At 41.7% G+C, this 13,509-nt stretch overlaps 1 protein-coding gene across 1 annotated transcript in view; it reads left to right on the forward strand.

Moving 5' to 3' along the window:
- The first annotated feature begins 2,523 nt into the window (after window positions 1–2,523).
- Window positions 2,524–13,509, forward strand: part of LOC127003702 (uncharacterized) — a 42,936-nt gene continuing 31,950 nt past the window's right edge. Inside the window, exon 1 of the mRNA XM_050870629.1 lies at window positions 2,524–2,697. The gene's annotated coding sequence lies outside the window, so the exon portion shown is untranslated. The remainder of the gene's footprint in view (window positions 2,698–13,509) is intronic.

The raw sequence follows: 13,509 nt of genomic DNA on the forward strand, positions 1-13,509 counted from the left end.
CTCTCTCTCTCTCTCTCTCTCTCTCTCTCTCTCTCTCTCTCTCTCTCTCTCTCTCTCTCTCTCTCTCTCTCTCTCTCTCTCTCTCTCACACACACACACACACACACACACACACACACAAATGCACTCGTCTTTTGGTTGGCGCCGCTGCCCAAGGTCTTGTCCACTCAAGAGCTTACGTCCACCGAGCAAAAATGTTATAAAAATAAACTGCATGTTGTATATTACAGGAGATATTTCTGAGCATTGTGTTTTTTTATATTTATTTTTCATTATATCCGTAAATTTTTCTTCAGGCATCAGCGTACACAAGGTAAAATTGTTGTTTCATTAGTTGGTTTTGTTTATTTGTGTTAATTTTATGCCTGTTGCCCCTCAGTAAGTAAACAACCAAATTCTCTTCCCTCCCTATTATCCTCGGAATATTAACGATTTAGCAGTGCAATATATTTGAACTCATTGTAACTCCTGGCCTAGTTAGAATGAGTATAGTAACCATTAACCTAATTAGATGAAGTTTCTGTCCTAGTGCGATGGAGAAAAACAGGGCAGACGCTCAGGATGGAGTTGACATCTTAAGTGTTTCATGGTAATTTTTCCCCAGAGGACGAGATGGCTGAGTGGTCAGGACACGGAGATGGTGGAACCCAGATCTGGTGGCTGATCCTGTTTAGCTACGTCAAAGGGCCGAATAGCAACTGCGAGAGGAAGTGAAATATGTCAACGTTACTAAGATAACCTGTCCGCTGTAAAACTGGGGCTGACCACCGATGCCGCAGTCAAGATGGCGTAAATGCTATATGCCCGAACATTGGGGCACTGATGATGGATATAAAAAGACTGAAGGGGAGGCCGTTCAGATGGTGTGATGAAATACAAAAAAGTCTACGGAATGTTTATATCAAAATTTGAAACTAGACGCCCAGTGCAGAAACTAATGGGAATACTTGGGATGGGTCAATGTCCTGCAGTGGAGTGATACAGGCCGATGATGGTGATGAATTCCGCAATCACCGTCTACTTTTACTCATAATATTTACGCTAGAATTGTAAATTTCATAAAATTTCAAGAACCCGCTTATTGGAAGAAATCTGTCATTCTACAAATCGTAGAGTTTCGTAAAATAATCAAGAAGTTTATTCAAAGAAAGTTTTGCTGTCCCTGAAAAAATATATATATATATATATATATATATTATATATATATATATATATATATATATATATATATATATATATATATATATATATATATATATATATATATATATATATATATATATATATATATATATATATATATATATATATATATACTCTAGCTTATCTTTTATCTTTTGTTGGTAAAAGAAAAACAAGTGTTTATAGCAGAAAAACTGTGCTAGATCGGCGTCGCATGACCCTCCAACGCCCCCCCAGCAATTTATATTATGCAACTAGGGGTCTAAAATGGACAATGCTGAAAAGTAAAGATGGCGCCACTATAAACACTTGCCTGCCCCACAACGGGCTGGGGCCGACCATCAAGCCCTACTATGAAGGCCTACCGGCGCCACAGGCCAAGACGTAAAAAACAAAAAAAAGACTTTATTATGCCATGTTGTAGGGTTCATCAGGGCTAATAAACGTTATTATACAATGTCATGTCTACATTGCATGGGTAAGCCAGTAAAACAACGTGAAGAGAACAACAACAACAATTGATCGGCGTCTGCGACGCCGATAAAAATGTCTCCTGCTTTTTTATGCCTACTTGCGGTGTAAACTCAACAATAAGAGTTCAAGAAAAATATTATATTCTAGATTTTCCTACCATTAACCTTCGTATGTTTGCTTGCTGTGATAATTTGCAGAGAGTAACATCTTTAAATCCTATTTTAACTCAGTATTCTATTCTCGTAAAAATAAAAATAAAACTACACACACAAATCAGACTGGCACGAGGACTGTCACATGCACCGAATAGCCGCGGGGAGACGACAACGCGTATCAGCATAACTTGACACTGAGTACGCTCTAAGATCGGTCGTCTATGTCTAGGACAGTGACGTGTTGAAGCGGGGAGAGGGAGGCGTGACGTAGCGAGGATCATCGGTCATGTCTATGTATCCATTGCGACCCGATTTATGGACTTCCGTTGATTCAGGGCAGAAGGATGTTATTATTTGTCTGTGGGTGTTGTGATGATGATGATGAGAGAGAGAGAGAGAGAGAGAGAGAGAGAGAGAGAGAGAGAGAGAGAGAGAGAGAGAGAGAGAGAGAGAGAGAGAGAGAGAGAGAGAGAGAGAGAGAGAGAATGGTGGTGGTAGTGGATTGTATTTAGGATTAGGAAAAAGAGAGGGGGAAGGAAGAAGAAAAAAATAAATGATGATGATAATGGTAATGATGATAGCGAATAAGAAGAAAGAGAAGGAGGAGGAGGAGGAGATTGAGGGCTGTCTGCTAGTCTGTTTGTCTATCCGTCTGTCTGTCTGTCTGTGTCTGATCGTGCACACACACACACACACACACACACACACAAACACAAACACACACTCTTGCTACATCCGCCCGACACATTTACTCCTCTCCCTCCTTCTGCGTGACCCGGATACCTCGGGATTAAATTAGCACGCGATGTAGAAGGTGGGCCGCGCCGGGCTGGGCTGGCACCACTACACTCGAACATCCTCCAGCTGCTGAGGCCGAAGCGTGCGGGTAAGTCATCCACGTATCGCTATAATGTTGTCAAGGAGTTTAAAGGAGTGGAGATGAATGACTCTAGATGTTACATATTAGAAGCCACTGTGTTCGTTGAATAATGGACCATGATGACATTTCCTTAGTGTAAAGCAATAAATTAGTCTTATCTTGAATGATCTTCCCCTGGCAAACTCTCACTGTCAGCTAGCCACACTGGGCCCAGCAAATTGTGTGTGCTCTCTCTCTCTCTCTCTCTCTCTCTCTCTCTCTCTCTCTCTCTCTCTCTCTCTCTCTCTCTCTCTCTCTCTCTCTCTCTCTCTCTCTCTCTCTCTCTCTCTCTCTCTCTCTCTCTCTCTCTCTCTCTCTCTCTCTCTCTCTCTCTCTCTCTCTCTCTCTCTCTCTCTCTCTCTCTCTCTCTCTCTCTCTCTCTCTCTCTCTCTCTCTCTCTCTCTCTCTCTCTCTCTCTCTCTCTCTCTCTCTCTCTCTCTCTCTCTCTCTCTCTCTCTCTCTCTCTCTCTCTCTCTCTCTCTCTCTCTCTCTCTCTCTCTCTCTCTCTCTCTCTCTCTCTCTCTCTCTCTCTCTCTCTCTCTCTCTCTCTCTCTCTCTCTCTCTCTCTCTCTCTCTCTCTCTCTCTCTCTCTCTCTCTCTCTCTCTCTCTCTCTCTCTCTCTCTCTCTCTCTCTCTCTCTCTCTCTCTCTCTCTCTCTCTCTCTCTCTCTCTCTCTCTCTCTCTCTCTCTCTCTCTCTCTCTCTCTCTCTCTCTCTCTCTCTCTGTCTCTCTCTTTCTATCTCTCTCTCTCTCTCTCTCTCTCTCTCTCTCTCTCTCTCTCTCTCTCTCTCTCTCTCTCTCTCTCTCTCTCTCTCTCTCTCTCTCTCTCTCTCTCAGAGCCCTGCGTCATAAACTGTGTCTAAAGAGGGTAAACACTGTCTGTAATCTCGCGCAGGTTTACGGCGTGTTTACGGGAGTCACCCTCTAAGGTGCCTTGAGAACAGCCTGTCGTGGCGGGTGAAACCATTCAAAAACGAACTGAATTTAGATAAGAAACATATGGCCCTCAATATTAGGGAACGTAGGAGAAGCTCTTAGGTGTGGAGTGTGTGTTCTCTTGTTTGATAATCGAGAATGCTCAAATCTGTCACTTTCCCGTTCGTAAGTTTGATGTTTTGGACACGTGTTTTTTTCCTGATATAATTAACTTGTATTCCTGATTTCTAGTCATGTTTGTATTGTTGGAACATCCACTGAGGTGTAGCCTTTTTTTTGTTTTGTTTTTGTTGTTGTGTCTTTTCTAATTTTCATATCTTTAAAATACGGTACGCCAAAGCAGCATCGTTGATTACTATTGGCAATAACTTGTGTGTGCACACTAGCTTAGAAGCAGTGCGTCAGCCTGTTACATAATTTCTGCAAAGGCCCCATGAATATCTGATGATAACGAAATGTACACATGAGGTCAGACACATACCATTTACTCTCACAACACTTGGACGGCTCCCCACCTCGCCAGTCCTCGCCCAGCGTCTGGTGTGGTACAGAACGTGTGCTCAATGGGTCAAACAGATTCCCTATCCTGCCACCCTGACACTTGGATGGCTCCCCTCTCGGCTCCCCCCCTGACCCCTCCCCTCCCCTGAGTTTGTCAATTGCCTTACCTCACTTTGTACATGTGAGGAAACATGTCCCTTGCTCCGCTCTGCTGTTCCCCGGACGACGGCCTTCTGCAGGGAGAGAGGAAGTTTTGCTATACGTTTTATACAAGATTCTATTTGTAGTATGTCAACTGAAAGGACTGTATCTGATTTAGTCATGGCCGCATCAACTGAAATATGCAAAACCTATTTGGGATGACTTCATCTAGGACTACGAACACTATAGTGAAAATAAAACAAAACTCCTTGGCCAGAGTAAGTTGGCTACTGATAAACTTTTTTCCTCTAAAGAGATGGTCCCTACGTAATTATTGAATACTAGGAAACTGTTGGACTGCAAAGTAACATTGAGTAAGAATTGTTTACCTATTCGCAAATGGTTCAATGAGTTCGGAAAGTGTACAGCAAAACTTTTGGGCTGTAATGCGAAGGAATGGGTGACTAGAGATAATAGGAAAGCTATGGAAAGATTACTGTCTGAAGAATATAAGGTCGAGAAGAGCAATAACCAGAACATTTTGATGTGGCAAATACTATAAGCAATAATCGGTGCACAACACTCACGGCTTCAAAATTGTGGGAAAGTTATAGTTAGCTTGCACTTCTTTTCAGTAAGTTTCAGTAAGAGGACAGGAGCAAGCCCCAGTAATGCGGGTCGTTCCTGGATCAGCCATTAATGATGGGGAGTAACTCGCTCAAATACCTTAAAAGTATGGCTGTCCTAATAAGCTGCGGTTGCATGATGTCAGTGGTTTATATGAAATTTAGAAGGTTATTAAATTTTAAGGCCATCTCTTTCTATTTCAGATTATCTACATTCTACGTCAATTGAAGAGAAAATATACTCTTCCAGAAGTAAATTATACTTGACTAGCATTCGACCCTGCACTTCCGTGGTGCAGTGGTTAGCGTGCCTAGCCACGAATCCGCGGGCTTGGGTTTGAATCCCGGCCCGGGCAGTCGGTGCGCAGCTCACACAGCTGTTCATCATCCCTTTCGGGCTGGTCAATAACTTGGTACCTTGGGAAAACTGAGAAGGTGAACTGTGATGGATATTGCACTTGTCCTGTATTCCGGGGTGATTGGTTCATACCCACCACAGGCTCAAGGGCCAATGCAGCGGAGATGAGCACTGCGGCCACGCGCAGCTATGGAACATGCTCCTTACTTTATCTTTACCTATAACTAAATTATGCTTCCCATTATGTCCGAAATCACATACAAAAAGAACACAGTTATATATTGTTTTCAACCATGAATTTCTCTTTAATTAATTGGGATTTTACATGTCTATTTTTTCCACCGACTAGACAATGCCCTTTACGCCCACAATCAACCTCAGCTCTTATAATAAAATGTTTCATCTGTCAATGATTTAGTTCCCTAGAATGCGCTAGAAAACAAACACACAAAGAAAAAATGTGACCAAATAATTTTGTTTAGCGCCAACAAGTGTCACGACATCGCCTCAGGAAAAGGCGCGAGCTGCCATCACAACATTGTGATTAAAGAAACTTCAACACACATATGTGTGAGAGGAACTTGCTGTAAAGTTTTAAAAGATTTCTTTTGATTTTTTTCGCCGTTTCAGTTTGTAAAAAAAAACGACCACGGTAACAAAATCTCAAACTTAACGTTAGTATGGCGTGAAATAATTATTACTGTATACGGAAACTAAACAAATGCTCATCATCAAAATAATTTTCCGATACATTCCCAACATCTATACATCCACCACTTTGTCGATCCAGGCATGAGGATAAATCTTATGTCTGTACGAAGTTAGAAGCTTCTGCTGACGTACGCGTCACTAAGTCACTGGCGGATTGCCAACACTCGTGGGCCGAACCTCGGCCGCCGCCACCCCGTTGACAACACTTAACCTTGATCTCAAAATGGTCCAAGCCTTCCCCTCCACTCGAACATATACAACGAATGAGCATTCCTCCAAATTTTGTAGGCAAAGGGTAAATGCCTCACAGCCTTCCCCTTCTCTCGAACATATACAACGAGCAAAACTTTTTTTACGGGAAGATAGACAGTGAACGCCACACAGCCTTCCCCTTCTCTCGAACATATACAACCAGCCGCCAGCGAACATACTTACATGTTTTTTTTATACGAAAAGTGATTGCCAAGCAGCCGGCCTTTATCCCCTTGTAGAGCAAAGATCCACTGGGACGACGGTGAAGAGAGCGTAGGCAGAGAATCTTTAACTGTATGATGCCCTAGCTCTGCCCTGACCATAGCTCCCGCAGGACAACTTGGTTGCCGGCTAGGGGTGTGGCAAGGGCAAGACTTCTGAACATTCTTGAAAATACAGCCCAAGGTGGTGAACATTCTACTACTCGTTTCCATCCAGTCTCAAAATCCATTTTAGAAAGTTTTCATTAATAAATATGAATAACAAATACTTAGGGAATAGGAACGGGGTCGGAATAGCTCAGTGGTAGAGGGCCTGAGTGCTAAAACGAGGGTTCGGTAGCTCAAGTCATTTCTAGGTTTCTGGGTTGTGTTGTGCTTGTCCGATGAATGGAATGGTTTGTCTTCCTTGCAACGTACCTGACCAAGAACTCTCCTCTTTTAGGAGTATCCCTATACAATAAACGACTCGAAAGAAAAAAAATATTCATACCCTAACTCTCTTTGGTTGTAGATTAATTTTCTTGTAGTCAGTTAGTCCTAATTTTTTTCAAGCTTACGTTTCGGCATGCATATCTGCTGAAAATATTTTTAACAGTTTATATTATATAACCTCTAAATGTCACTAATGAACAAAGAACTCCGCACCTCCGAACCTTTACTTACCAGACTCATTATGAGGTCATCACCATTGTTTATTTTCCAACATATGCTAAGTAACTGTCTTCGTCTTGGGTTCCGAATCCGCATATAAAACCAAAGCGTCGATAAAAGATTGAATAACTTATGTTCCAGAGAACTTTAATCAGATCATTAAGTCGTGTTTTTAATAATATTATCAGTGAAATCTATTATTCAACACTATATTTGTTCAGGTTTTCAACTTCAAACCTCCCTTAATATTACTATTCCTTATCCCTTTCCGCTCCTGATGTTCATATAAACTTATTTAGCATCAACCCTACCATAAACTCTTCTCATAAGGGTTTATTGCAGGCTCAGCTGTTTTCTTTTAACACATTTCTCATCTGTCGAATTCAACGATGAACCGACAGGAAAGGTTCAGTAATGGGCTACTTTCCAAAACTGGCCCGTGGCCAGCATCACCTTAGAAACGCAGGGCTTTGTGGGGCTCCCTAACTCCCTAACACACACACACACACACACACACACACACACACACACACACACACACACACACGAGACAGAGAGAGAGAGAGAGAGAGAGAGAGAGAGAGAGAGAGAGAGAGAGAGAGAGAGAGAGAGAGAGAGAGAGAGAGAGAGAGAGAGAGAGAGAGAGATCAATGGCGTTCACATAATTTATTTTTGTGTAAGTTTTTAGTACCGTAATTCAGACACAACATTGATTTCTGTACAAAACATAAGCTGCTGCCACAGTCAGGTTTGTTTTCATCATCTTGCGCCACAATATTTACAATGCAACAACGCCATCGTATTTCACACGTATTAATTGAACTGTACGTCGCATAACTAAGGTGTAGTGTGAGAACAGTAGGATATCCTTTAACTTCTAATACTAAGCAATACATTTAAAATAAGGTCAATTGCAAAGTTGTAAACACCATTGAGCTCTTTGTGAAGGTGAAATCCATCACCCTGTTCTCCAGACATGTAACTTTTTGTCAGCGCTGAGGCCACAGCATTTAGCGCCCATCACTTGCCCATAATGAAAAGTTTTTGTAACACACACACACACACACACACACACACACACACACACACACACACACGCATCAGCAAAATGGGGTCAACTCACCGTGGTGGGCCAAGGTGCGTGAAAACGACCAGCAGCCTCCGCTCCTGGCACACACACAGGTAGGCGACCCTCCACCACTGAACCTCGCAGGGTGGCGGCGCTTCTGAGGAAGGAGGGGTGGTGGCGCTGGCGAGGGGGAGGAGGGCGAAGGAGGGTACCTTGCTCTCTGCTGGGGAGACCAAGGCTATTGCTTCTGCTTATGATGATGATTTAGTGAATCGTACAGAAGTAAAAAGAATAATGTAATCAGGGATGGTGTTGGCTGTCGTGTTATTGGGATAAAAAAAAAGGGACAGAAAAACTGGCTTGCTGTTGTAGCTGGTATTTCAAAGGCAACGACAATCAGTACACAAGACATGGCATTGTTCTTGCGGCATTGGTACGCGTGCAGGAATAATGTGACTCGAAAGGAAGAAAAGGAGCACTTGGATGCATTTTTACCGCGGTGGTGAAGAAAGAAAGAAAGCCTATCCAGCAGGTGGGCGCGTGCCAAAGCCAAGCCAGCTATTTCGGTGCCGTGTGCGTCAGAAGCCAGGCATGGTGGTGGGCCCGCCGCTCCCTGCAACCTTGCCCTGCCCCGCCCACACGGCCCGCTACGCAATACTTGGGGACAACTGCTCCGCTGCTGTAATCGAGGCAAATCATTTAAATTAGCAGTGAGTTGAAGTATATAAATAGTACTTGTAATATGGTACTGGTTTGGTCCAGTGTTACCGTGGGTACCATGAAAATGGAAAAATATATTCCGTGTTCATTTATAATCCTCTTTGGCATATTTTCTCCATGTATATGGATATCTATTTGATTTTGGAACCTCCTTAATGTAGTGGTTACCATGCCCAACTACGAATCCGCGGGCCCAGATTCGATCCCGGTCTGGGTAGTCAACCACCACCTACCCCAGCTGTTCATCCCCCCTCTCGGACTGATCGATAAGTAGATACCCGGGGAAACTTAGGGAAGGTAAACTTTTATAACCCTGATGTCACATTTTCCTAGCGTACTGGGGTCATGTATTTTTACCCACCACAGACTAAAGGGCTAATGAGGCGGAGATGAGCACCGAGGCCACACGCAGCTTAGCTTATGCCCCCAACTTTACCTTCCTTAATACGTCACTTTGGCTGTACAAACATAGGTACAGATTTTCGATAAAGAGAAAATGTATTGAATAGAATGTACAAATAAATCTCCCTTTATGGCCTTTCTATAAGGTGAATACATCAAAAGAAAATATGTGTTTGGCACGGCGTGTGCCCAGGCCTGAAGGCTGTGAGGCCCCCGTCCCCTCACGCCCGTCATGCCCCGCACTCCGGATGCCCCGCCTGACGTAATCCTCATTGGAACGACGCTTCGCCAAAATTAGACGGACAAAAAGTTACTTCATAACTATATTTAAACGCAGCTTGAAAGTCGGCTAAACTTATGTAAATAAAGGTTCTTAGCTATCGCTTCGCATCGGCAGCTCCTACAAGAGTTGATTTATTGGTGATCTCTTTGTTTGGTATTTCCTTTAATTTATTTTCCGTTGTTTACTATATTTGGTAAAGAATCTTCTTGTTGGGATGTTGACAGTGGTGGGCGAAACTAACTGAAAAGTTAGTTTCGCTAACCGCTTATCAGTGGTGGGCACGGTTCCGCAACTAGCTTTTTCCTTTGTGGATTAGCATCTTCGCTAACTTTCGAAAGTGATACCGGACCAAGTAGCTTCCGCTAAACTAAGGTCGGCTAACTTTATGTCCATTGACAAATTGTGACGTACAGGGGGGGGGGAAGAGTAATGTATTATATTAAGTTAAACAAAATAGCTGAGCAGTCATTCAGACCAAAAATTAATCAATCAATCAATAAATCAATCAATCAATATATATAGATATATATATATATATATATATATATATATATATATATATATATATATATATATATATATATATATATATATATATATATATATATATATATATATATATATATATATATATATATATATATATATATATATATATATATATATATATATATATATATATATATATATATATATATATATATATATATATATATATATATATATATATATATATATATATATATATATATATATATATATATATATATATATATATATCCTCCCTCTCCTCTCCTCTCTAATCTCTCCTCTTTCTCCTTTTCCTTCTCTCTGTGTGTGTATATATATATATATATATATATATATATATATATATATATATATATATATATATATATATATATATATATATATATATATATATATATATATATATATATATATATATATATATATATATATATATATATATATATATATATATATATATATATATATATATATATATATATATATATATCCTTCTCCTCCTTTGCTTCGCTCCTCATCCTCCTTCTCCACTCCTCCTCTACTCCTTTTCCTCTTTCTTCTAATCTCTCCTCTTTCTCCTTTTCCTTCTCTCGTGTGTGTGTGTATATATATATATATATATATATATATATATATATATATATATATATATATATATATATATATATATATATATATATATATATATAATTGCAAAACGCTGCCATACAAATTTAAAAACAAATAAATAATACCTGATTAAGTCATGTAGACTGTAGGGAGGGGAGGGGAAGAGACGCCGGAGAGGAGGCGATGGTTGCTGACGGAGGGAAGAGGGAGACGTTTTCCGGCAATCGCTAATGGGAGTTAAAGAGCGAAGGAGAAGGATGGAGAGAATGAGGAGAGGAGAAAGATGGAGAGAATGAGGAGAGAAGATGGAGAGAATGAGAAGAAGAGGAAAAAGATGGAGAGAATAGGGGGAAAATGAGAAAGGAAACAAGAGAAGGAGAAAGAAAGAAAAAGAAGAGGAGGAAAAAGAGAGAAGAGTAGAAAGGGAAAAGAAGAAAGAGGAGGAGAAAGAGAAAAAGAAAGAGAGAAGGAGAAGGAAAATTAAAGAGAGAAGTAGGAGAAAATGAGAAAGGAGAGGAGAACGAGATTTTCCCTCCTTCTCATCTCTCTTTCTCCTCTTTCCTCTTTCTTCTTGACTTTCTCTTTACTTTTTGTCCTCCTCTCCTCCTTTGCTCCCTCTCCCCCTTCTCTCCTTCTCCCCCTTCTCTCCTTCTCTCCTTATCCTCCTACTCCACTCCTCTACTCCTTCTCTTTCTTCTAATCTCTCTCCTCTTTCTCCCTTTTCCTTCTCTGCTCTTTCTACCGCTCTCTCCTTCTGTCTTTCTCTAATCTTTTTCCTTCTACTCCTCCCTCTTCGCTCTTTCTTCTCCCCTTCTCCCTCTCCTCTCTCTTCTTTCTCTCCTTCTCTCCTCTCTCTTCTTATCTTTCTCGCTCTTCTTTTCTCCTTCATTTTTCCTTTTCTCCTTCTCTTTCTCCCTCCACTTTGCTCCTTATCCTCCTTTCCATCTCCTTCTCTCCTCCTTTGCTCTCCTTCTCTCCTTCTCTTTGTTTTGTTTTATATTTCCTCTTTCTCCTTTTCTCTTTTTACGTTTCTCTTTCACTTTCCAATTATCCTTCTCTCCTTTCCTTCATCTCTCTCTCTCTCTCTCTCTCTCTCTCTCTCTCTCTCTCTCTCTCTCTCTCTCTCTCTCTCTCTCTCTCTCTCTTTCTCCTTATCTTCTATTCTCTTCTCTCACTATCTCTCTCTCTCTCTCTCTCTCACTCTCTCTCTCTCTCTCGTTCTCCTTATCTTCTATTCTCTTTTCCTCTTCTCTTTCTCCTCTCCTCTCTTTCTTCTTCTCTCCTCGTTCCCATAATCACCTTTTTTCATCATCCAGTCAAGAAAGATATATTTACCCACCACCAACGACAACAACCATGGACAATAACCCTTACTGTATGCGTTATTAATTATCTTTAAGACTTAGGTATGTAATGAAGCATCGGTGTCCATGTGTGTTAAGTTTGCCCATCGGAAATATGTAGAAAGCGGACTCATTCGTTTTCTGTGGCGAGGATCTTAAAGGGCCAGTTGAGTCTATGTTCGCTGCCTCTTGTATATGTAACTGTAGCTAAGTATATTTGTAAGGAAGAGTCAAGGTAACGGCACGCTAGCTTGCACTAAACACACAAGACTGGTCTGATGGCACACCTTTAGTCGCGGAAGTAGTTTTACTTTTTTTTTTTATCCCTATGGCCCCCATAAGGATCGAGTATGTAACACAGAGCCTGCTTGCTTGGTGACTACTTGTTCCTTGCTATTGATACTGTTAATTAGTGATGCAGTGAAACACTATTTTTTCTACCTATATATGTGCCACTCACTCAGGAGTCAAAAACTTCGCTCATAAGCCACAGGCTGCCTCGCGACCTGAAGTGCCCTCCGTCATCAGAGACATGCCAGCCCTCGTCGACAGACCGACTTGGTCGGCGTCAGCCGATAGAGTCGGTCTGTCGGCACCCTCTAAATAAGTCGTCACCCGACAAAGGGCTGGCATGATCACCCCACGGGACAAAATATTTAAACAACAACAACATCCATCAGTTTCCCTCACATCTGGTTGTCACCTGACCTCTCTCTTTCTCTCTCTTTTCACACACACACACACACACACACACACACACACGCACGGCCCGGTAGCTCAGTGGTTAGAGCGTCTGCCTCACAATCAAAAGGAACGGGGTTCGATTCCCCGACCGGGTGAAGATAAGTTGGGTTTATCTTCTTTCACGTGTAGCCCCTGTTCACCTAGCAGTAAGTAGGTACGCGACGTAAGGCGAGGAGTTGTGACCTCGTTGTCGCGGTGTGTTGTGTGTGAGTGGTCTCAGTCCTCCCAAAAGATCGGTGTCTGAGCCCTGCTCCATCCGTAGGGGGAATGACTGGCTGTCTGGAGAGAGACCCGCAGCAGACCAAGAGGTGAATTACACACACACACAGACACAGACACACACATTATTCACACATGCATTACTCAACATCTTTCGACAGAAGACCCTCTCAACAGGAATTACAAGACTAAGCCGGAGGCTACAGCTTAACCTCAGACCTTACTCTCATTTTCGATTGGGGCAGAAGGAATTTGGTGTCTTTCAATGCCTCAAAACTCAATTTCTCCACCTGTCAACTCGACTACACCTGTCTTCTACAATAAACATTCTCGGTCTATACTCAAAGTCTTAACTGGAAACTTCATATCTCCACTCTTACTAAATCAACTTCCTCGAGGTTAGGCGTTCTGTATCGTCTCCACTAGTTTTTTTTCCCATTCACAAATGCCGTACATATGCGG

This window comes from Eriocheir sinensis, chromosome 26, assembly GCF_024679095.1.
Source record: "Eriocheir sinensis breed Jianghai 21 chromosome 26, ASM2467909v1, whole genome shotgun sequence".
In the NCBI taxonomy this organism is placed as follows: domain Eukaryota; kingdom Metazoa; phylum Arthropoda; class Malacostraca; order Decapoda; family Varunidae; genus Eriocheir; species Eriocheir sinensis.